Consider the following 26,547-nt stretch of genomic DNA (forward strand, 5'->3'; position numbering starts at 1 on the left):
ATGAGCCTGACAGACTACATCAGAACAGAGGCAAGGACAGAGTTTCCCACAGGATCATTTTCACAGAATACTAGAATATATGGCTAAAAGAACTCAAGCTAGCTAGAGTATTGTGTACAGTTGTTGGCAGCATACTGTAGGAAAGATATCATTACCTTGCAGATGTGATTGAGAAGAATGGCTTCAGGAATGAGAAACTTCAGTTATGAGGATAGCTTGAAGGAATTGGGATTATTTTTCTTGGAGAGAAGAAAACTGAGAGGAGATTTGATAGAGGTTTTCAAAATCATGAATAGGTTGGACAAAGTAGAGAGGGAGAAACGTGCACTGCAAAATGGATAAAAAGAACAGGAGGATATAGATTTAATGAAACAAGGGTGACGTAATAGAATAAAGAACTTTTTCACAGTTGAATATGTAGTGCACTGCCTGGAAATGAGGTAGGGGTAGGTTTATTTGAGATATTCAATAGGGCATTGGATAGTTATTAGGATAGGAGACGTGCACAGGGATATGGGAAAAAGGCAGGAGAGCGGCATTACAAAACAGAATCAGTACAGCAAAGATAGGCCAAATGACCTCTTTCAGCAGCAAAACACTGATTTATCGGTAGTGCTGTTGAGGGAAATGTAAACTAACTTAGCAGGGATGTGGAAACTAAGAATATTAGAAGCTACAACCACAGAGCACAAAATGCTGAGAGAGGCACATAACACTGAAATAGGGACTAGGGGCGATGTCAGAGGTACGTTCTTTACACAGAGAGTGTTGGGTGTGTGGATTGCACTCCCAACAGTGGTAGTGGAGTCAAATACTTTTAAGCGACTTTTGGATAGGCAGACGGAGAATAGTAAAATGTAGGGTATGCAGCGCAGTTTGATTTTAATAGGATAACAGGTTGGCACAACATTGTGGGCCGAAGGGCCTGTACTGTGCTATATTGTTCTATGTTCTATGTAAGTTAATAAGTAAAGTTAGAGGAAGAGGAAAATGTAATTAAGTTTAAACCAGGATTACACTGCATGTGCCATGGGAGCAAAAACAGGAAGGCTGACCATCATTTGAATGGCTACAAGTAGAGAGAGGAGAATGTGCAACAAGGCCTCATTGAATATCGATTGCTGAAAGTAAGTGTGCAGGTACAGGAGGCAGTAAAGAAGGAAATGATACATTGGCCATTATAGTAAGAGAATTTGGTTATCTTGCTCCAATCGTACAAGGTGTTAGTAAGACCACACTTGGAATATTGTATGCAGTTTTGTCTCTTTATCCAAGAAAAGATTTTCTTGCTATAAAAGGAATGCAGGGAAAGTTTACCAGGCTGATTCCTGGGACAGCAAAACTGACCTATGAAGAGAGATTAAATCAATTAGATTTAATGTTAGATCTAAATCAGTTCAGATTGCATTTCTTGAAGTTTTGTAAAAAGAGGGGTTTCACATAGAAAGCTATGAAATTCGAAGTAGACCAGACAGATTAGATGCAGGAATGATGTTCCCAATGATGGGGGAGTCCTGAACCAGGGTCACAGTCTAAGGATAGAAGGTAAACAATTTAGGAATAAAATAAGGAGAAATTACTTCACTTAGAGTGATGAGCTGGTGGAATTTGTCATCACAGAAAACAGTCTGGGCAAAAGCATTGTATGATTTCAAGGAGGAATTCGATATTGCTTTTAGGACTAAAGGGTCCAAAGAATATGGGGAAATGTGGGAATAGGGTACTGAGCTGAATGATCAGCCATGGCCATAAAGAATGGTGAAGCATGTTCAAAGACCCAAGTGGCCTATCTTTCTATTTTCCATGTTTCTACGTGAATTACAAAGTATTTTTAGTTAGATTTGGGAGTCACAGGCAGAAATTTCCCTGTAGAAATCTGATAATGTGGTTATAACGTAGGCATTAAATATTCATGACCACAAATTGCTCAGAAAAGACAGGAAATGAAAAAAACGGAGGGATGGTGTTTTGGTTAAGAAGGGAATTGCAATTCTTGAGAAATAGGACATTCCAGAAGGTTCAAGAGCTGTATCAATTTAGTGAGGTTGAAAGAAGAAGAATGTTAAACTCTGTAAGGAAAATACTGAAGGGTCGAATTACACATATATGCCTGGTGAATGGCAGTGCAAGTGGCAGTGAGGGACAAGTGTTGGTGTTCCTAGATTGTGTTCAGCAGAATTTCCTTGAGCAGGATTCATCCAGTCCAAAACAAAAGAAGGCACTGCTAGACCTGGTTCTTGGAAATGAGGTTGTCAAGTGGACAAAATGACATCATGGAACATTTGAGAAACAGTGATATTTTGGTTGTAAGGTTGAGGATAATGGTAGAAAATTACATTGATCAGTCTAGACTAAGAGTGAATGTCAGTGGGTCAAAAAGAGACCTGGCCTGAACGTACCAAATGCAAAAGATGGCAGGCAAATCAGCAGCTAAACTGGCTACCAGCAAACAGGAAATGATATGGGCACAGTCAAGGTATATCTGCTCAAAAGGAAAGGTAAGATGAACAAATCAGAGCACCCTGGATGACGAGGGAAGGAGAACTTAAGTTAAAGAAGGAAAAGTGTAGTTAGGACATGTGTCAGGAAGTTACTTGAAAACCAAACTGAATGCAGAAGGGATGTGGAAAAGCAAATAGAAGAAGCAAAATAAAGACTATTGTGCAAGCAGGGTAATATGAAATCCCCAAGTCTGAGCAGATATCATCCTCTGTGATTGGATAAAGTAAGCTTGATCATTAACTGGTGGATTGACGGCAGAAAAGCAGTAAGAGAAATCTTTACTACAACTCCTTTTATTATGGACATCTTGCCTAACCCTCAAATAATTTCTACGATAGCAGAACAGTAAAAAAAAACTTCAAGATAACAAAGTGTGGAGCTGCATGAACACAGCAGGCCAAGCAACGTGGACACAGCAGGCCAAGCAGCATCTGCTCCTAAGATGCTACTTGGCCTGCTGTGTTCATCCAGCTCCACACTTTGTTATCCCAGATTCTCCAGAATCTGCAGTTCCCATTATTTCTAGTAAAAAACACTTCAACAAGGTTTATTTCATAAAGCCCTGTTCATTGATCTTTCCTTTTTGTATGATCTCCAGTATAACTTGGGAAACTTTTTACATTTTTCCTCAAGATAATGGATAATGCTAATGTAATTTTTTTTTATCAACTTTTGGTAAATAACTTTGGTTTAAAATGTCCAATGCATTCTTACAGTATTTCACAACTGTATCTATGAGCATATTTTTTCACCATCCCGAAAGCACTTCACACTTCATTGTAACTTCCAACTTTTTATTTGTATGATTAATGATGGTTGGTATCTTTTATAAGACAATTCTTTACAAAGTAAGTAACTGAAAAACTCAACAAATTATATTCAATTATTATTAGAAGATGAATCTTGTAATTACTACACTCCTCGTTTGATAGGCCACTGTCAATGGTCTTGAAAAATCCCCAAGTCTACCACAGATTATCCTGGAAGGGCAAAGGGTCTCAAAAATTCCATCAAAAGGTTAAACGAACTGTCTCATGGTGCTACAAGACAGTAAGACTTTACCATACAGCCAAAAATAAGTTCTGCCTATTGCACATATGAATAATATGGTATATGATTTTCAGTGCTTGTCTATGCCAGGTGTGTAGGTCGTACGCCCCAAGTGATCATATCATACCCCTTCAGGAATTTACTACAAACAAGGTCCTGATGATACCAGCTCAGTCGACTGGTTTGCAATGCAGAGTGCTGCCAACAGTGTGATCTCAATCGCCATTTGGTTCAGGTTACCATGAAGGTCTCAATCTCTCCCCTCTCCTGAGGAATGGTTAAACTATCAACAGTAGGCTCTGTCTGGTGACAGAGCAGCCCTTAAATCTGGTAGAGCTAAGGTGATTTTACCTTTAATTACTGACCATGACAAACAAATCAATGCCTGCAAAACTCGAAAGATAGCACAGTACATTAGATGTGATTCTATGATCAGATAGAAATTGCTTAATGATGCCAAGCATGCTCAGAATTATTTTCAAAAATTAATTTAGGATCGTCAGTTGACTCTCAAAGTGCTAACCTTGTGCGGTCTGGAAGCTAAACACATTGATAGATAGAACCGTGTTCTTTGCAGACAGATGCTATGTACATACATAATGGCCATTTCAATTTCTCAAAATAAGGGACAGCTACTATCTGGATAATATTTTAGTACAATGTCTTGACCAAAGTCAACTTGGGGAGTGTTACTGTACAAAGAGACTTTGGTGTGCACGTTCATAGTTCCTTGAAGGTGGAGTAACAGGCAGACACTATAGTGAAGAAAGTGTTTGGTATGCTTGCCTTTATTGGTCAGTAAATTGAGTATAGGAGTTGGGAGGCCATATTGCAGCTGTATAGGGCATTGGCTCAGCCACTAATGGAATACGGCATGAACCCTAGTCTCCATGCTATAGGAAGGATGTTGTGAAAGGATTCAGGAAAGACTTACAAGGATGTTGCCAGGGTTAGAAGGTTGGAGCTATAGAGAGAGGCTGAGTAGGTTGGGGCTATTTTCCCTGGAGCATCAGAGGCTGAGCGGTGATCTTACAGATGTTTATGAAATCATCAGGGCACGGATATGGTAAGTAAACAAGGTAATGGAATCCCTACAGTGTAGAAAGAGGCCCTTCAGCCCAATAAGCCCGCACAAACCCTGAGAGCATCCCACCTAGACCCATCCCCCTATAAGCCACCTAATCTACACATCCTTGAACACTACAGGCAATTTAGCATGGCCAATCCACCTAGCCTGCATACCTTTGAATGAGGAAACCGGAGCACCCGGAGGAAACCCACACAGACACAGGGAGAATGTGCAAACTCTACACAGACAGTGGCCCGAGGGTGGAAACAGACCTGGGTCCCTGGTGCTGTGAGGCAGCAGTGCTAACCACTGAGCCACCGTGCTGCCCTTGGTGTTTTCTCTGGGTTTGGGGAGTCCAAAACTAAAAGCATAGTTTGAAATGAGGGGGAAAGATTTAAAAAGGGGTATAAGGGACAACTTTTTCACACAGAGAGTAGTGTGTGTATGGAATGAACCACAGGAGGAAATGGCGGAGACTGGTACAATTACAACATTTAAAAGGCATCTGGATAGGTATATAAATAGGAAGGCTTTAGAGGGAGTGATAATGGGAACTGCAGATGCTGGAGAATCCAAGATAATAAAATGTGAAGCTGGATGAACACAGCAGGCCAAGCAGCATCTCAGGAGCACAAAAGCTGACGTTTCGGGCCTAGACCCTTCATCAGAGAGGGGAATGGGGTGAGGGTTCTGGAATAAATAGGGAGAGAGGGGGAGGCGGACCGAAGATGGAGAGAAAAGAAGATAGGTGGAGAGGAGAGTATAGGTGGGGAGGTAGGGAGGGGATAGGTCAGTCCAGGGAAGACGGACAGGACAAGGAGGTGGGATGAGGATAGTAGGTAGGAGATAGAGGTGCGGCTTGGGGTGGGAGGAAGGGATGGGTGAGACGAAGAACAGGTTAGGGAGGCAGAGACAGGTTGGACTGGTTTTGGGATGCAGTATACCACATTGGCAGATGTGCAGGTGAACCTCTGCTTAATTTGGAAAGTCATCTTGGGGCCTGGGATAGGGGTGAGGGAGGAGGTGTGGGGGCAAGTGTAGCATTTCCTGCGGTTGCAGGGGAAGGTGCCGGGTGTGGTGGGGTTGGAGGGCAGTGTGGAGTGAACAAGGGAGTCACGGAGCGAGTGGTCTCTACGGAAAGCAGACAAGGGTGGGGATGGAAAAATGTCTTGGGTGGTGGGGTCGGATTGTAGATGGCGGAAGTGTCGGAGAATGATGCGGAGGATGTGTCGGAGGCTTTAGAGGGATATGGGCCAAATGCTGGAAAATGGGACTGAACTTACTTCGGATATCTGGTTAGCATGGATGAGTTGCACCAAGGGGGTCTATTGCTCTGCAGTACAACTCTCTGATTCTATGACACAATATATAATGTAAACCTGTATTTAAGAAACAGGTCTTTTTCATACCATACCACACTGGATTATATTCTACGCAGACACATCAATGAATTCTTCTGTATTCATTCAATTCTGTATGAATTCTTTATTGCAATTGTTATTCAGTCCTCTCAACATAAACATAATGATCAGGGGACCCACAGGTATCGCTTGAGGCTGAGCATTGGAGAAACTGCTAATGAGATATATGCTCTTGAATATCCAACAGTTCTTTATATCTGTGATAAGGGAAAGGAGGCAGGCACAAGAGAGGATCAACAAAAGCAACATGATGGCACAAGGGATTCTGCATGCAGAAAAGTGAGAGATATAAGCCATAGAAGCATGAGTCACCCTCTGGCAACTGACTGTGTGGAGTTTGCACATTCTCCCTGTGTCTGTGTGGGTTTCCTCCGGGTGCTCCGGATTCGTCCTTCAAAGATGTGCAGGCTAGGTGGATTGGCCATGCTAAATTGCCTGTAGTGTTCAAGGATGTGTAGATTAGGTGGCTTATAGGGGGATGGGTCTAGGTGGGATGCTCTCAGGGTTTGTGCGGGCTTATTGGGCTGAAGGGCCTGTTTCTACACTGTGGGGATTCCATTACCTTGTTTACTTACCATATCCGTGCCCTGATGATTTCATAAACCTCTGTATGGTCACCGCTCAGCCTCTGATGCTCCAGGGAAAATAGCCCCAACCTACTCAGCCTCTCCCTATAGCTCAAACCTTCTAACCCTGGCAACATCTTTGTCAGTCTTTCCTGAATCCTTTCACAACATCCTTCCTATAGCATGGAGACTAGGGTTCATGCCGTATTCCAATAGTGGCCGAGCCATTGTCCTGTACAGCTGCAACATGGCCTCCCAACTGGATGCAGGAAGGATGTTCTTCATCCACAGAGTGGTGAGCCTGTGGAATTCATTACCACAGGAAGTAGTTGATGCCAAAACTTTGAATATGTTCAAGAGGTGTCTAGATACAGCTCTTGAGGTGAAAGGAATCAAAGGTTATGGGGAGAAAGCATGATTAGGCTACTGAGTTGGACAATCAGCCGTGATCATGAAGAATGGCAAAGCAGACTCAAAGGGCCAAATGGCCGCCTCCTACTCCTATCTTCTATGTTTCTGTCAGATTGACCCACTTCATTACTGAAAGCTACATCTGGCGGTGCCTCCTTTCTTGTTGGACTGGAAACATACTGCTGTGGGAAACTCTCCTGAACACTCTAGGAATCTTAGGAATGTTACCCCTTACTATTATTTAAACCGCTACAACATTTGCAAAATCAGACAACTAGAGCCCTGCATTATTATTTGATCATTTTTGCATCTCCTGGTCTGGTTTCTCTACTTCAGTGTCTTAATTTTTCCCAATCCTTCTTCCCTCCCTGCATATACACTTAAGTTGGAGAATAACCATGTCTATTAACATGCTAACCACAAAGCTCTTCACATCATTGATGCTCCGCAGTGACACCAGTTACTGCTCAAATTGTGAAACCTAGAGCTAAATTTCCACAGCTGACCGCACTTTCTGTAAAGATAGTAGGAACTGCCAGTGCTGGAGAATCTAAGATAACACGGTGTGAAGCTGGATGAACACAGCAGGTCAAGCAGCATCATAACAGCAGGAAAGTTTGGCATTTCGGGTTGAAACACCCATTTTCTGAAGAAGAGTCTTGATCCAAATCATCAAACTTTCCTGCTGTTATGATGCTGCTTGGCCTGCTGTGTTCATCCAGCTTCACACCATGTTATCTTACTCTCTCTGCAAAAATGGTTTTCCGGGACACAGGAAGTATCCCAGAGTTCCCAAACAGTAAGGTTCGTAAATTCTAGAGGTTGAAGCAGTCTTTCCATTATTGTTAAACATTGTTCATTCTGATAAACCCTGATATTAGTAAACTTTCATAATTCTAATACACAAAATTAGGTAATTAACTGAATGTGTGTTGAAATCAATGCCAAAGGAATAAGTGAAACCTTTGCTTTAGTAAAGATTTATGAGCTCAAAGTCATCCATTCTTTGTGAAGAATGGTAATTCAAAGTTAGCAGGACAGCCATCCCAGCCACAAGGGATTGATGTTTTACTAACTAGCTAGAAAGATAATGTTGGGAGAATTTCACATAGCCACAGTAATGGGGCAGGTTTTGGGGCTGTTTGAAGATGTACAACAGTCTTCATCAAATTAGACTGATTGTGTTATAAATAATACAGTGGAGAAGAATTAAAACTCATAACATATCGAAAAGGGAAACAATGCAAGCTTGAAAAATGGAACTTCTTGATGAATGTGGAAACGATATAAATAATGAAGAGAGCAGCGCTAGTAGAAGACAGTTCAAATTTAGTCATTTTCTAGCAAGAAAACCTAAAAATAGAAGAGACTTCAGTGCATGAAGGAACAATTACAAAGGAGATAGAATCACATCTATCCAGGCAGCGAAGGATATGGATATCTCAGTTTTAGACCTGGATGTCTCAAGTTTCAGGAATAAATTAGGCATGGATGAATTTGGTGAAGAGGCAGGAGACAATATTGTATGATCAACCATTGCACTGGTTGAGTGAATATATGGTTTTCCTTTCATCGGAGAACTAAAATGCCCAGCAAAGAGTAACAGGTAGTAACTCCTTGTCATAGAATGTCACTTAGTTATAATCATGGTGGACCTATTCGGTCAGCGTGGTAGAAACCACATGGAAAGCAATGAGAGATGAGAGGCCAAAGAAGTCAACTCTATATGCCACTAGATCGTAGAAAAAATCTAAATCAGGGAATTCATAGTTTTTATGATATTGTGGTTCATTAAAATGGTCAAATAACCAGTAGTAGCACCTAAATGTATGAGTTGGCTGGACTGAATCTCTGCTATCATCCTCTGATTAATTTGGGATCTACAGGGCATGCTTTGTATAGTTTGATTAAGAAAAGCCACCGGGTAGTCTGAGAAGAGGCTCTTGTCTTGAATGTTATGGATGATAAGAGTAAGCACAAGTTATATTTGTAAGATAGACATTGATGCAAAGGCTGTTGTTGAGAGATTCAAATGATAGGTTTATCTTCTTTGAGATTCAGATCTACTTTGCCCATCTAAATCTGTATGACAACTGAGTGGAGTTTAAGACACTCCTCAGCATTAATCCTTTAGGGGTCAAATACCCTGTAAAATAACAAACAACCAAGGGAAGGCAGAGATATTCCTATACTATTTGCTGCAAATAGTATAGGAAATGGATTAAAAATGAAAATATAATTCTGGATATGAGGCTCAATTACGACAAATCAAATATAACATATGTGAAATATGCTGCTGATTTGCTATTGCTTGTTATCCAATGTTGACAAGTCAAAATTACCTCTGTGTCTTATATAAACTAGCCTGTTAAGAAGGAAGCATTGATGAATGCAAATGTGTAACTTAGAAAGTAAAGCTGTGCATTACCAATAAAACTGCAGTATTCCTATAAAAGTAGAACATTTTCACAGCGTTGCATGCTTAGTGAAAATTTGTTTCTCTGAACGCAAGTTTTCAATTTAAAAACACTGCTAGGCAAAAGGCAGCTATTGCTCAGTCACTGTGTTAATTGCAAATCTTAATGCTGTTCACTTATTTTACAAGCAATAACTGAGAATAACAGATTAGATGGGCAAATGTGGTCAGGACATCAAGTGCAGCATACAATTACATTTGTAGAATATGCTCCTGGCGAAATCTGCAAATTATCCTTAAAATTTGTTTAACCAGAGATAATTTTGACTTGGGACATTAATGGGAGATACTGTGGGCAAGAATTCAGCTCTGGTCACAGCCTAAATTCCAGGCAGAAAAGTGCGCAAAATATCACGGTGTTGATCTGGATGAACACAGCAGGTCGAGCAGCATCAGAGGAGCAGGTGAAAGCTGATGTTTCAGGTCGAGACCCAGCATTGGCAGTTCCTACTATCTCTGTCCAAAATATCGCTTGTTTTAAGATGATTGAGAAGAAACCCATGGTCAGGTAACCCATGACCTCCAGGATTGTTCCAGTAATATTGATAGTTTTTCACGAGCATAGATGCAAACATGAAATGTTGAAGCCAAGTTTAAACCTAGCTAAAAGGTGTTTTCAATTGTTGCAGTTCGTATTAAAAAAAAGAGACAGCCTGCTAGGGAATTGAACTCCAATCTCCTGCATGAGATGCAGGGATATTAACCAATGTACTAACAAGAAAGGGACAATAAAAAACTGCAGATGTTGGAATCCAAAGTAGACAATCAAGAGGCTGGAAGAACACAGCAGGCCATGCAGCATCTGGAGGAAAAGAGCAGTCGACATTTTGTGTATTACCCTTCTTCTGGACTTGAAATGTTGGCTGCTCCTTTCTTCCAGGTGTTGCCTGGTCTGTTGTGTTATTCCAGCCTCCTGTTTGTATAATAGCAAGAAAGCCTAGCCATCTCTGCAATTTGCAAAGTACAGAACTGGAACCGACAGTATTCATGCAGCCAGGGCTTAGACACTCAAATTACCGAATTGCCTGGTTGGGTACTAATGGCCATTGCTGTGGAACAATTCAGTGTTTAAACCAAATTGTTACATCTACTTTGTTAGAAGAATGTTTCGCAGACTTGGTGGCATCCAGCTCAGTAGGAAGCTGGAGGCCGAGTGAGACAAGGACAGCACTTGACTTGAAGGTTCAAAATAGTGTTGTGTGACCTCCAAATATGGAATGTAGACAGCTCACTGGATCTTCCTGCCCTGGCATTGGACACAGGCCAGACAATTTGGGAAGGACGTGAACGAAGGAATAAAAGAGATTGCCTGGAGGTCCAGCTATCTCTGCTTTTGCACTTTCTTCAATAGTTCTTGTGGAGATATCACAATCTGAAGACTAGAATTAGCCCTAGACGAGAGGGGGAGCCCAAGATTTACGAGTGCAGGTCCTGAAACATCAGCCAATCCTCAAAGACCAAGGAATAGCCTGTCCAAGATTTACTGGATGTGTATTACCAGTCCTTTCACACAAAAAGTTCAAATACCATGGTAGAGACCTGCGGGTATGGTCCATTGTAGGGTTCTGGCTTGCAATTAATAATCTGCTTTTTGATTTTTTGCGTGGTTCAAATCACCCCCCGATTCCTAGTTTTGACAACTGACTTATCTAGGAATGTGAAGAAGGGATTAGACAGGTGTTTTGGGGCAAAAGAATCTCTGCATTTAATAAATACAAAAGATAAGTATATTACAAGAGTAAAGGCAAATACAACAAACAGTAAAATTGACACAATCGATTATACAGAGGACAGCAACGAAATACACAATAAAATCAAACACACATTAAACATATTAGAACTAAACAATAAGGTTTTGATCACAAACACATTTAGTCAGACTCCCTATCCTGGGGGCTTCTGCACTGTTACCACCCACCTCCCTCTCCCTTCTAGCTAGTTGGAAACTTTGGGATCTTGGGAGTTTTAAGCTCACCACTGGCGATAAAAGCGAGTTTGAAGTACAGCTGGCCGTTCCCACTTGCCATACCTTGATGAAGATTTTGAACAGGGTAGGCCTTCAGTCTGGGTTGAGTCCACTGATGTGGTAGGACATGTAGTGGATTTATCAGATGAGTACTTGGTTTTCCTTATTTTGCGATGGTTTTTGCAGGCCAATTTTCACCTCTGGCTGTGCACGAGGCCTTGTGGTGTTGGTTGGGTTGGTGATTTCGGAGGTTGTGAGTTATCAGGTCTGCCTGTCAGAGTCCGTCACTGTTGGTTATCCTGGTAGGCAAAAGGCCAGTGTCAGTAAGTCTCAGGATTGTCGTTGGGATCCCTCTTCCAGCGATAGTAGTGCACATAGGTCTTGGGGAGATATCTTTTTGGGATGCCTCTTCTGAAGATGGCTCTGACGATCGCTCTCAGTGTGGTAGCACTCAGGTGGGGTCAGGGCCTGCAATTTTACTATCTGTGTGTCCCTTGTCTTTGTGCCAAATCTGTATGTGCCATTGTGTTATTGGCGTAACAGTGTGCCCTTTGAGGCAACTGGCTTCCTGATAGTTAAGAATAAATGAAAATGTATTTTGATTAAGTGGAACATCTGGTTGATCTGTGTAAGAATATTGATCAAAGTTGAATATCTGGTATCTGCAGAGATCCCATTCAGTCTGGGTTGGGTAGGGTATAGGCCTGGTTGATTGTTCTTTTAGGGTAGATGTATAATTGGATTTTCATGATGAACAATGGTTCCGAGCAACTATCTCTGTGCCTGTGTAATTTTCCCACAGCATAACCCAGTTGTTTTGTTTTTCAAATTTTAAATGTTATTTGAAAAGTCCAGGATTTTGGTCCAGTATATCAGAATATGGGGATTTTTACTCAATCCTATACATAGCATTTGACAGTTGAAGGTTCAAAACAGTGTTGTGGGTCTTCCAAATACAGAATGTAGACAGCTCACAGGACCTTCCTGACCTGGCCTAATGAGAGCAGTAGACATGGACCGTAGAATTTGGGAAGGGCATGAAGGGGGCTATAAAATGTTACCTGGCCTGCTGTGCTGCTCCAACTCCACACTGTGTTACTTCTGACTCCAGAATCAGCAGTTCTTACTATCTCTGCTTAAAAAGTTTTTCAGATCCCCAGCTCTCTCTGCTCTTGCACTTTCTTCAATGACTCTTCCAGAGATATCGGCTCAGTGAGACAACCTGAAGACTAACACTAGCCCCAGATGAGGGAGGAAACAAATCAGCGACTGCAGATCCTGAAACATCAGACATTCCTCAAAGACAAAGGACCAGCCTGTCCAAGACTTACTGGATGTGTATTACCAGTCCTTTCATACATACAATTCAAATACCATGGTGGGGAGCTGTGAATGTGATGTAGTGCATCTTCAGAAATGTGTGTCAAAAGTAAATAGCTGTTGTAGATTTATAACTATTCATTAATGAGATTGATAGAGTTTGATAGAACTTAAAGTCCAATTAGTGAGTCTGTTAAATATTGTATTTCCTCTTCAAATGCTCATTAAAGTTGTGTTGAACCTTCTCCTGGCTGTGCCCCTGTGTCTATCTCACCAGATAATAGGCCTGAGTTAAAAAGGGTTACTGCAAGGTTAGTCAGGGTACATTCACCCACCCCTTCCACTTTATAACAGCATTTTGGAAAGCTATGAGAAGAAAACAAAAGTTAGCAATAATTTATATTCTCATATACATTAAATGGTGGTAACCTGATGAAATTTATTAACAAAGCTTAAAAATGGATTTACTGTAAAGCAAATGATTAATTTTCATCAGAATGTCCAGTCCATCCCAATTTTGAATATATGAAGTTCCTTGATCTTTTGTTTTGCCTGAAATTGGGAAAGGTGCATTGAAAAAGAACTCATGCAATCAAGTGGAAATTCTGGGCCTGCATGTAAATAATCAAATACATCTTTCCCAATTTCATAATCAATGCTTGTGAAAATCATGTTAAATGTATAATGGACTGCTAACCATTTGCAGCTGATTTACACCATTACCCAAAGTGAATCTCAGAACAGAAACATAGAAATATGTTGCGTCGAAGGAAGCATCCAGCCTGTTGAGTCAGTACCGGTCTCTGCAAAAGCACTTAAACTAGTTGCTTTTATCCACTTTAATCCTCGTAGCCCTAATTTCCTTTCTCCTCCACGAACTTGTCCAATTTCTTTTTGAAATGGAATTTTCACCTTTACTACAGTCCAAAGATGTGCAGTCTCAGTCGATTGGCCATGCTAAATTGCCCGTAATGTTCAGGGGTATGTAGATGAGGTGGGTTAATAGGGTGATGGGTCTGGGTGGACTTAGAACAAAGAATAAAGAAAATTACAGCACAGGAACAGGCCCTTTGGTCCTCCAAGCCTGCACCAATCCACATCCTCTATCTAAACCTGTCACCTATTTTCCAAGGATCTGTATCCCTCTGCTCCCTGCCCATTCATGTATCTGTCTAGATGCATCTTAAATGATGCTATTGTGCCCGCCTCAACCACCTCTGCTGCCAATGCGTTCCTGCCACCCACCACCATCTGAGTAAAGAACTTTCCACACATATCTCCCTAGAACTTTGCCCCTCTCACCTTGAAATTGTGACCTGGGTAATTGAACCCCAACTCTGGGAAAAAGCTTCTCGCTGTCCACCCTGCCTATACCTCTCATGATTTTGTAGGCCTCAATTAGGTCCCTTCTCAACCTCCATCTTTCTAATGTAAATAATCCTAATCTACTCAACTTCTCTTCATAGCTAGCGCCCTCCATACCAGGCAATATCCTGGTGAACCTCCTCTACACCCTCTCCAAAGTATCGACATCCTTTTGGTAATGTGGCAACCAGAACTGTACACAGTATTCCAAATGTGGTTGAATCGAAGTCCTATACAACTGTAACATGACCTGCCACCTCTTGTACTCAGTACCCCGTCTGATGAATGAAAGCATGCCATATGCCTATTTGACCTCTTTATTGACCTGCGTTGCCATCTTCAGGGTATAATGGACATGAACACCCAGATCTCTCTGTGCATCAATTTTCGCCAGGGCTTTTCCGTTTGCGATATAGTTCGCTCGTGAATTGGATCTTCCAAAAAGCATCACCTCACATTTGCCCGGATCGAACTCCATCTGACATTTCTCTGCCCAACTCTCCAATCTATCTATAGCCTGCTGCATTCACCGACAGTTGGGCTGAAGGGCCTGTTTTCACACTGTAGGGATTCTGTGATCTATGATCTTTATAGAAATGGCCCAAATTTCATTCCCGTTAGTTAGTGGGGTGATTTCTATGATGGAGAGGGGAAACAAACTTGAATCAAACATTACTTCTAGTGTTTCTATAGTAGGTATAAATAGCCATGAACATTTTCTGTTCTGTACTATGTACACCACCAGCTAAGAATATGATGATGAAGGACGACAAAAGTTATATCATTTCTTATACAGTTATTCAGACATATTTTTATTTCATTTTAACTAGATTGAGAGGACATTACCGTTCATACTTTGTCACATAAGCAATGCATCGAGTTTCATATTGTACAACATCACGCTGCCCATTAATAAGTTGGCATCAGTTGGATACAGACTTAAATTCATAAATGCTAATCGGTTTGATGTAAGAATGCTAATTACTATATCCTGTTACATATCTTGCAATCCTTATTATCTTTACAATGAAACCTCACCTTAACATAGTGCTACTGAGTTCTTCCATAGGATCTAATGGCTATCCTATTGCTGCCAGTCCAATCTTTTATCAGAAGTCTCCAACTTTAAGATTTTTGTCAGAATTATTGATCTTTTCTTGTCAACATCATATTACCATTTATCTCTGATTGACCATCGCCCTTTCAGTTTGAAATGCCAGCTGTGAAAAATGGAGACTGGATCATGATACCTTTTCATGGAATGGCATAATCAATCAGCTTGCACTTTTCAATCTTTACGGTTTATCATTTATCTAGTTTATCAGACATTTATGTAGCATCTATATACTTTTGTATTTATGAAAAGTGAGGTCAGAGATAGGAAGGTAATATTGTTGAATGTATCGATAAAGAGCTGGGGTAGTTGGGAGAGATTCAATAATCTGGATCATTGGGATTTCTTCTTGTGAACAGTAATGATCCACAAGGACCAGTGCTGGGACCTCTGGGGTTTGTAATATATAAAAATAATGTGGGTTGAAATGTCAGTGTTCTGATCAGTAAGTTTGCAGATCACATGAAAACTGGTGGAGTAGTGGATAGTAAGGATGGAGATCAAAGGTTGCAGAAGGATATAGATCAATGAAAGTTGGATGGAAAAATGACAGATGGAGTTTAATCTGGACAAGTGTGAGGTGATGCATTTTGGGAAGTCAAATGCTAAAGGAAAGTATATGGTAAATGGCCTGATTCCTTAGACCATTGATATACGGAAGGATCTTGAGGTCTAAGTCCATGGCTACCTGAAAATGGCAACAAAATGGAGAAGGAGGTAATGAAGGCAAACAGCACGCTTACCTTCCATGGTCAGGGCATTGAGTATATAGGTTGGCAAGTCATGCTGCAACTGTAAAAGATTTTGGTCAGGCCTCATTTGGAGTACTGTCAGCAATGCTGCTTGCCATACTGTAGGAAGGATATGGAGGCTTTGGAAAGGGTGCAAAAGATGTTTACCAGGATGTTACTTGGACTGGAGTGTATTTTAGCTGTAAGGAGAGATTAGACAAACTGGATTGTTTTTTTCTAGAATTACAAAGGCTGAAGGACAACCTGACAGAAGTATATAAAATTATAAGAGGCATGGATATGGTGGACAGTTGGAGTCTCTTTCCCAGGGTGGAAATGTCAAATACCAAGGGGTGTAGGTTTAAGGTGAGAGGGGGAAAGTTTAAAAGAGATGTGTAAGGAAAGTTCTATTTTACACAGAGGGTGGTAGGTGCCTGGATGGCACAGCCAGGGGAGATGGTAGAAGCAGGTACAATAACAAAGTTTAAGAGGCATCCAGACAGACCTATGAGCAGATAATATAGGGATACAGACCTTGTGCAGGCAGCTGTGATTAGTTTAAAATAACAGTCGTGGTGGTTGAGAGGGCCTATTCCTGCCTTGTACTGTACTGTTCTACATCTATATCTTCCACTACTTAGTAAAAGAATGGTAAGATGGAGGTGCATCTCCCTTCTGTAAATTCTAGTTATCTTAGTGAGGTAATAGTCTAAATTATGTGCCTCTCATTGCACACAGTTGACTAAAAAAAGAAGTAATTGAATGTCCAGCTTCCACTTAGTGACAGAAAAGAAGAGCATATGGCTAGAAAAATAGCAAGATATTTTCATCAATATCACAACTATCTCTATACCATGGCCAATAAGAAAATAGCCATTGGTTCTAATTATTAATTGTTGCATCTGCAAAATTTTACTGTTTTCCACTAATTGTTGTTATGTTTTTCTCCTGTTTTCACTGGTGAATTTCCAATGTTCATGAAACATTGCATTTCAAAATATTGTTGTCATTCATTATAGAATCAGTGTCATGGAGTCATACATCATGGAAACAGACTCTTCAGTCCAACTAGTACAAATTGAACATAATCCCAAATTAAAGTAGTCCCTCCTGCCTACACCGAGCTCATATCCCTCCAAGCCTTTCTTATTTAAATATCCATGCAAATGCCTTTTAAACATTGTAATTGTATCCATATCCATCACTTCTTCAGGAAATTTATTCAACACAGAAACTATGTAAAAAGCTTGCCTCTAATGCCTTTTTAAAATCTCTCTCCTCTCACCTTGAAAATGTGCTCCTTCGCCTTAAAATTCCCCATCTACAGGAAAAGACAACTACCATCAACCCTATGTGTTCCTCTCATTATTTTATAAATTTCTATCAGGTCACCTTTCAACCTCCTGTGCTCCAATGATAAAAGTCCCAGCTTGTCCAAACTTTCCCTGTAACTCAAACCTCCAACACTTGGCAACATCCTGGTCAATCTCATATGAACCCTCCCCAGCTTGATAATATCCTTTCCATGACTGGGCTAGTAGAAATGGACACGGTATTCCAGAAGAGGCCTCACCAATCTCCTGCACAACCTCAACATGCTATCTCAACTCCTGTACTCAAAGGACTAAGCAATGAAGGAAAGCTTACCAAAGGCCTTTTTAACCATCCTGTCTTTATGTGATGCAAACTTTAAAGAATTAATGTACCCCCAGGTCCGTCTGTTCTACAATATTACCTAAGGCTCTGCCATTAATTGCATAAGCCTTATCCTTGTTTGTTGTACCAAAATGCAATATCTCACATTTATCCAGATTGAACTCCATCTGCCATTTTTCAGCCCATTGACACATTTGATCATGATCTCTTTGTAATCTTAGATAACCTTCTTCACTGTCTACAATGCCAGTAATTTTGGTGTCGTCCACAAACTTACTTCTCATCCAGATCATTTATATAAAGACAAACAAAAGAGGACCCAAAACCAATCCCTGTGGAACACCGCTGGTCACAGGCATCCAGCCCAAAAAGCAATCCTCCACCATTATGCTGTCTCCTGCTGTCAAGCTAATTATGTATCCGATTGGCAAGCTCAGCCTGAATCCCATGTGACCTAACTTTATTAATTAGTCTCCCAAGCAAAAACTTGTCAAAGGCTTTATTAAAATCCAAGTAAACAATGTCTACTGCTCTGCCATCATCAATCTTACTGGCAACTTACTCAAAAAACTCAATCAATTTTGTGAGACATGACTTTCCACACACCAAATCAAGCTGACTATTCCTAATCATTTTTTGCCTCTCCCAATATCTCTAAATCATACATTTTATGACTACCTCCAACAATTTACCCACAACCAAAGTCAGTCTCACAGGTCTATAGTTCCCTGGTTTCTCTTTACAGCCTTTCTTAAACAAAGGAACAACATTAGCCACCCTTCAGCCATCAGGCATCTAACCTGTAGTTACTGGTGATGCAAATATTTCTGCAGGGTTCCTCATAATTTCCTTCCATACTTCCCACAACTTTCTGGGATATACTAGATCAGGTCTCAGAGATTAAGATCTCCTCTTCTGTCATGTGAACTATGTTTATAACATCAAAGTTTATTTCTCTGCGTTCTGCAGATTCCATTTCTTTCTCCACAGTAAAAACTGGCATGAAATAGCCATTTGATATCTCTCCCATCTCCTGGGGTTCAACAGAGATGGCCTCTTTGATCTTTATGGGCCCAACCTGCTCTCTAGTTACCCTCTTGTTCTTAATGTATTTGCAGAATCTCATTGGATTTCCCTTAATCTTATCTGCGAGTGCTATCTCATATCCCTTCTTTGCCCTCCTGATTTATCTCTTAAAAATGTCCCTACACTTTTTATATTTATTAAGGCATTCAATTAAACCAAGTTGTATATATCTAAAAAAAAATCTGTTTTATTCTTTACGAGAGCCTCAACATCATTATTCATCTATTTTTTCCTTAATCTTACCAACCTTGTTCTTCACTCTAACAGGAACAAAATGTCTCTGAACTTTCATCAGCACACTCTTGATCACCTCCCACTTGTAAGGAATCCTTTTAACAGTGAACAGTCTACTCCAATCAACTTTTGAAAGTTCTGGTCTCATATCATTAAAACTTGCTTTACTCCAATTAAAACATTAACTTTTATGGAAGACTTATCCTTCTCCAAAACCATTTTGAAACTAATAGAATTGTGATCGCTCAACCTAAAGTGTTCCCTCACTTATACTTCAGTTACCTGCTCTACCTTATTGCCCAAAAGAAGGTCTAGTTTTGCTCTTTTTCTGGTAAGAGCATCTACATATTGATAAAAAAAATCCTGAGCACATTTGATGCATTCTTCACCATTCAAACCTTTAACATTATGTTTGAACCAGTAGTGTTTAGAGAAATTAACATCCCTTTTTCTTTCTTTTCAAAAAGATCCTTTGCAACATTTCAGTTATAATCCAGCCCTCCAGAGGGTTTTAGCAAGTCAAAATTATCTGTAATGCCTGGAACTTGACTTGTTGGAACAACTTTTAGAACTTAACAATCATATTGGTAGCTAAACTCACAAGCTGCTTCACTCTAAAATTTCCCCACAGATTTGCCCTAAAATTGAATGTTTCATGCCAACAAACTTGACTTCCTGAGCTCCTGGCTTGATTTAGTACTTTGACTTGACATTCTGTCTTTAAGTAATCTCCAAAAATCAAGAATTTTGCGCATAATTTTCCTGCAAATACTCTTGCACAGCTCCTAGTTGACCCTGGATGAGTGCATTTTATAACAAAAAGCTCCCATGGCAAGACCATTAGGGAAGGTGAGTCAATTAGTAAATACTGGAACAGCAGAGAATTTTGTAAATGTTTACAACAAATCAAACTTGTTGAGCATCTAAAAAAGCATAACAGCCAATGTAACGCAACACCTTTGTTTAACATAACAGTTCATTCAACAGTTTACTTTCCGACAATAATTCTGTTTGCCTCCATGTTAAGGGTCAAAGCTGCTTTTATTTTTAAACAGTCCAAGGACGCAAGTTATGAAATGCTGTGAAATTTAAGTTACGTTGAGAATATCTGTGAGATGGAGCAGAACGATTGTTTGCAGTGAACAACCATTCTAAGTTCATTCTGTAAGCAATTACTCATTTAAATCATGAGCAAACTCTCCTGCAGGAGTTTACTGAATAAACATCAATCTTTTTATAGACAAGACAAAGATGAAGCCACATGCCAAAAGTGAACAGTGTCTGAAGGAGAGCCCATTCAGTGCCAAGAAGAAAGTGGTATTTATATGGAACCTGGCTGGTACTGTCTCAAGAGCCCGTTGCCATAGAAATGTTTACTATGTCTCTCCAAAGCATATCACAGAGGAAGTAAGACAACAAAATGTGAGGCTGGATGAACACAGCAGGCCAAGCAGCATCTCAGGAGCACAAAAGCTGACGTTTCGGGCCTAGACCCTTCATCAGAGAGGGGGATGGGGTGAGGGTTCTGGAATAAATAGGGAGAGAGGGGGAGGCGGACCGAAGATGGAGAGAAAAGAAGATAGGTGGAGAGAGTATAGGTGGGGAGGTAGGGAGGGGATAGGTCAGTCCAGGGAAGACGGACAGGTCAAGGAGGTGGGATGAGGTTAGTAGGTAGATGGGGGTGCGGCTTGGGGTGGGAGGAAGGGATGGGTGAGAGGAAGAACAGGTTAGGGAGGCAGAGACAGGTTGGACTGGTTTTGGGATGCAGTGGGTGGAGGGGAAGAGCTGGGCTGGTTGTGTGGTGCAGTGGGGGGAGGGGTCGAACTGGGCTGGTTTAGGGATGCAGTTGGGGAAGGGGAGATTTTGAAACTGGTGAAGTCCACATTGATACCATTAGGCTGCAGGGTTCCCAGGCGGAATATGAGTTGCTGTTCCTGCAGCCTTCGGGTGGATTCATTGTGGCACTGCAGGAGGCCCATGATGGACATGTCATCTAAAGAATGGGAGCGGGAGTGGAAATGGTTTGCGACTGGGAGGTGCAGTAGTTTGTTGCGAACTGAGCGGAGGTGTTCTGCAAAGCGGTCTCCAAGCCTCCGCTTGGCTTCCCCAATGTAGAGGAAGCCACACCGGGTACAGTGGATGCAGTATACCACATTGGCAGATGTGCAGGTGAACCTCTGCTTAATGTAGAATGTCATCTTGGGGCCTGGGATGGGGGTGAGGGGGGAGGTGTGGGGGCAAGTGTAGCATTTCCTGCAGTTGCACGGGAAGGTGCCGGGTGTGGTGGGGTTGGAGGGCAGTGTGGAGCGAACAAGGGAGTCACGGAGAGAGTGGTCTCTCCGGAAAGCAGACAGGGGTGGGGATGGAAAAATGTTTTGGGTGGTGGGGTCGGATTGTAGATGGCGGAAGTGTCGGAGGATGATGCGTTATATCTGGAGGTTGGTAGGGTGGTGTGTGAGAACGAGGGGAATCCTCTTTGGGCGGTTGTGGCGGAGGCAGGGTGTGAGGGACATGTTGCGGGAAATACGGGAGACGCGGTCGAGGGCGTTCTCGATCACTGTGGGGGGAAAGTCGCGGTCCTTGAAGAACTTGGACATCTGGGATGTGCGGGAGTGGAATGTCTTATCGTGGGAGCAAATGCGGCGGAGGCGGAGGAATTGGGAATAGGAGATGGAATTTTTGCAGGAGGGTGGGTGGGAGGAGGTGTATTCTAGGTAGCCGTGGGAGTCGGTGGGCTTGAAATGGGCATCAGTTACAAGCTGGTTGCCTGAGATGGAGACTGAGAGGTCCAGGAAGGTGAGGGATGTGCTGGAGATGGCCCAGCTGAACTGAAAGTTGGGGTGGAAGGTGTTGGTGAAGTGGATGAACTGTTCGAGCTCCTCTGGGGAGCAAGAGGCGGCGCTGATACAGTCATCAATGTACCGGAGGAAGAGGTGGGGTTTGGGGCCTGTGTAGGTGCCGAAGAGGGACTGTTCCACGTAACCTACAAAGAGGCAGGCATAGCTGGGGCCCATGCGGGTGCCCATGGCCACCCCCCTTAGTCTGTAGGAAGTGGGAGGAGTCAAAAGAGAAGTTGTTGAGGGTGAGGACGAGTTCGGCTAGGCGGATGAGGGTGTCGGTGGAGGGGGACTGTTCGGGCCTGTGGGACAGGAAGAAGCGGAGGGCCTTGAGGCCATCTGCATGCGGAATGCAGGTGTATAGGGACTGGACGTCCATGGTGAAGATGAGGTGTTGGGGCCCAGGGAATTGGAAGTCCTGGAGGAGGTGGAGGGCATGGGTGGTGTCACGGACGTAGGTAGGGAGATCCTGGACCAAAGGGGAGAAGATGGAGTCCAGATAGGTGGAGATGAGTTCGGTGGGGCAGGAGCAGGCTGAGACGATTGGTCGACCTGGGCAGGCAGGTTTGTGGATTTTGGGAAGGAGATAGAAACGGGCCGTGCGGGGTTGGGGAACAATGAGGTTGGAGGCTGTGGGTGGGAGGTCCCCTGAGGCGATGAGGTCATGAATGGTGTTGGAGATGATGGTTTGGTGCTTGGGTGTGGGGTCATGATCGAGGGGGCGGTAGGAGGTGGTGTCGGAGAGTTGGCGTCTGGCCTCAGCGATGTAGAGGTCAGTGCGCCATACTACCACTGCGCCACCCTTGTCTGCGGGTTTGATGGTGAGGATGGGGTTGGACCAGAGGGAGCGGAGGGCTGCCCGTTCTGCGGGGGAGAGCTGTGGGTGGGAGGTCCCCTGAGGTGATGAGGTCATGAATGGTGTTGCTGTGGGTGGGAGGTCCCCTGAGGTGATGGTCACAGAGGAAGTAATTTTAGTTCTGCTTGATGATGCTAAGGAATAGCCATTTTCACTTCACTTTAATATCTTTGCAGTATTGTAATCATAAAAATGACTCTCCAGAAACATTTTTAAATTCTAGAGTTCTTTTTGATCTGAGTATGTTGATTTTTGTTTATATTTACCTAATCCCAGGTATGAAAGTTTGTTAGATGCACCCATTAATTACTGGGGATTTGGCTACAGATGCATAATGCCCAGATTTTTCCATTTGTCTTTTGATTACATTGGATGAAAAATACAATTAAGTCAAACAGGCTTCACAAATGTTGGGAACGTTGTTTGGATTTTGCGGACGAATGCTCTGTACATTTATGCTTCGAAGCTACACTTTGAGGTTATTAGGCTGTCAAAGCTGCGTGTCATCTTTCATTGTGGGGAAAAGAAATGTGTTTCTTCAATCAGAATGAAGAATCCTTGCTCTGGCATGTGGGGCTTGATTTTTAATCACCTTTGTTGGGGGGTGGGATTGGTGAGTCCCTGTTTTAATAATAGCACCGCCAAGGATATGCCGGTCTTCCAAGGCATTTGGAATGCATAACTATTTTTAAATTTGGTGGGTTCGTCAACAACTCAGTCACATCAAATTAACTATCGATTGAAATTTTTGGAGGACACTGCTAATGATCTTGGGAGGACCAGAAGACAACCTTCAAAGGCAGAACAAATAAAATTGAACAATGTATTACAAACTAATTGGATGAAAGATAGGGAGCCATTAAGGTTTGTTTATGCTTAATGAACGATTTTGATAACACTCAGTTTGTCTACATTTTCATTGACCATTTGTCTGCAACAAGAGATTACTGGATCTCTTGATTTCTCTGTTGTGTAAGGCAGTAACTGTTACATGACTTCATGCATTCTGAGAAAGGGTCACCGAACCCAAAATGTTAACTCTGCTTTTTTTTCTTCGTGGATGCTGCCAGACCTGCTGAGCTATTCTAGCAACTTTGTTTTTGTTTATGACTTCATGGCATGTGCTCAGTATTCAACTGCTGCCATCTAGCAATGCTCATTGCCATTAATCAACTAATAAGCTCTAACTCTATTGAAAGATAATGTTGCAACATTGAAATGGACAGTATATGATAGGAACCTGCAAATGGCCCAGGGAGAAAGTTCTTGGCCCTGAAATAAAAATCTAGCCTTCAGAGTCTAAGGCAGGAGATGTAGGTGAGAATATTCAATTCCATATTGATTAACATATATAAAGGTAAACACAACAATACAAAGGATGCTAAGATGAAGAACAAGAAAAGATGGGCAGGAAAATGTACCATGGGCATTGGATGTGTAAGGTGACCTTTGAAGACTCCTAAAATTCTTTAAAAATGGGTTGTAAAGTAAAAATAAGGACCACTGCTGTGGTGTGGGAGGTCACCATTTTGAAATATGAAACAGATAACACCTTCAATTCATTTTACAATAACTTGGCACCACTTTATGGATAAATTAATCGTACAAAGATAACTTGAACAGAAGGAAAGCACTTGAAGTCATGTCAAATACGTTGTTATTGGCATACAATATAATGAACTCATCAAACGCAGGTCACCGTGACAATGGCACCATTGCGAGGGTCCCACTCTGGAGCAAATGTGGTGCTTTCAATTCTTTCATCATTCTGATGGTGGCTTGTGCACTAACAGGATCATTCAATTCATTCACAAAATCACACAAAAGGCCAAGCAGAACAATGTGTCTATTTTTGTCAAGCAATTTTCTCCATCAGCCATCTGGTATGAACATGATCTTTGAATGGCCTGTTGTGGTACACATCCAAAAGCTGAATCATGAACTACAGGCTCTCCATTAACTGAAAATGTAGATGTTATTTCTTTGCAGCTGTATCTTGCTTACAATGTTTATATAGCATCAGAACACACCTCAAATGAATAAGCTGTGTCTTTTGTTGAACTTAGACCCTGGGATGCCGATACCACACATCAATGAACAGCTTCACTTGTCCACTCAACCATTGTCATTGAGACATATAAGAACTGCAGATAATTTGATGTTCAGCATGCTATCATGTTTAAAAATTACCATCAGATTCAATGTAACGACAGGAGCAATGCAGATAAGTGCCACTGTGAATTTGTGGCCTTCTCATATCTTCTAATTTTCACTAAAATTGTTCTTGAAACTTCCCACTCTACAGTCTCGATATTATATGTCCCAAACCATGTGGGTTTTTGTAGAGAAGGGTATATTCTATTTTAGGTGCTCAGCCCAACACTTTCCCAACCACTCACTCCTACAATATGGACAGTGGGTGCAAGCAGAAAGAGCAGTCCACTGTATCTAAATAAATAATTGAAGTCGAATTGAACTTATTAACAACTCAACATCCCACAAACTGCAGTCACTAAGAATAGGCAACAACACCTCCTTTAGCCATAATCCTCCGCACTGGTGCCCCTCAAGGCCATGCTCCTCAGATGCTTCCTGGCCTGCTGTGTTCATCCAGCTCCACACCCTGTTGTATCAGACTCCAGCATCAGCAGTTCCTGAGGGGTTTTGCAACTGACTGCTTGAAACTACAGAGTCGTGAACATAGCCCAGTCCATCACAAAAACCAGCCTTCTATTCATTGACTCAATGAATACTTACCACTGCCTTGGGAAAACAACCAACAGATTTAAAGATCCCTCCCACCCTAGTTATACCCTCTTCCATTCTCTTCTGTCAGACAGAAGATATAAAAGTTTGAATATATGTACAAATAGATTCAAGAACAACTTCTTCACCACTGTTATCAGGCTTTTGAAAGGACCTCTCAAATGTTAATTTTGATCTCACTCCCTCTGCACCTTCTTCGCGGCTGTAACACCGTATTTTGCACTCAGTTCTGCTGCCCCGATGCCTTTTGTGTGTTCTGCCTGTATAGCGTGCAAAACAACACCTTTCACTAACTCGGTATACGTAACAACAATACATCAATCAACCACAATGTTATTCTATCCATGTCATTGCATGGTTGGCATGAGCAACGTGGCACAGGTCAGAGTAGGCAGTCTGTTTAGAGAACTTTTTTAAACTTGGAAGCAGCTTTACCTTTGGAAAGTTCCCTTTGTGCTTTTTGAAAACCATCTTTCCAGATGAAAAAGATAATCCTCTTCCACCACTCTTTAAGATTGTCAAACCCCGCCCCACTCCAGCGTACCTTCCTTTCTTGGCTCCAGGATCCATTGGTAATTTCTTCCTGGGATCAACTGCACTTGTAGCAGCATCCAATGGAGAGTTCTGGTGCTGACAGGATTATTGAACCTGTTACCAAATTAGATTGGCCAGCAGTCCCAAACTCTTGGTCATTGAGGGGCAGAAATCTCACAATCCTCTAACTTTACCTGCTTGCAGACAATATTGTTGTAGGGTAAAATTATTGGCAATCTGCTGGCTGGTCACTGAATTTTCTTGTGCAGACCACAGTTCACTTGCTACACATCAGAATTTTGCTGTTAGATGCCTGGAAGTCAGTGGTGAGTGGAGTTCCACAGGGCTCTGTCCTTGGGCCTCTACTGTTTGTAATTTTTATTAATGACTTGGATGAGGGGATTGAAGGATGGGTCAGCAAGTTTGCAGACGACACAAAGGTCGGAGGTGTCGTTGACAGTATAGAGGGCTGTTGTAGGCTGCAGCGGGACATTGACAGGATGCAGAGATGGGCTGAGAGGTGGCAGATGGAGTTCAACCTGGATAAATGCGAGGTGATGCATTTTGGAAGGTCGAATTTGAAAGCT

This window comes from Stegostoma tigrinum, chromosome 10 (genome assembly GCF_030684315.1).
Source record: "Stegostoma tigrinum isolate sSteTig4 chromosome 10, sSteTig4.hap1, whole genome shotgun sequence".
Classification (NCBI taxonomy): domain Eukaryota; kingdom Metazoa; phylum Chordata; class Chondrichthyes; order Orectolobiformes; family Stegostomatidae; genus Stegostoma; species Stegostoma tigrinum.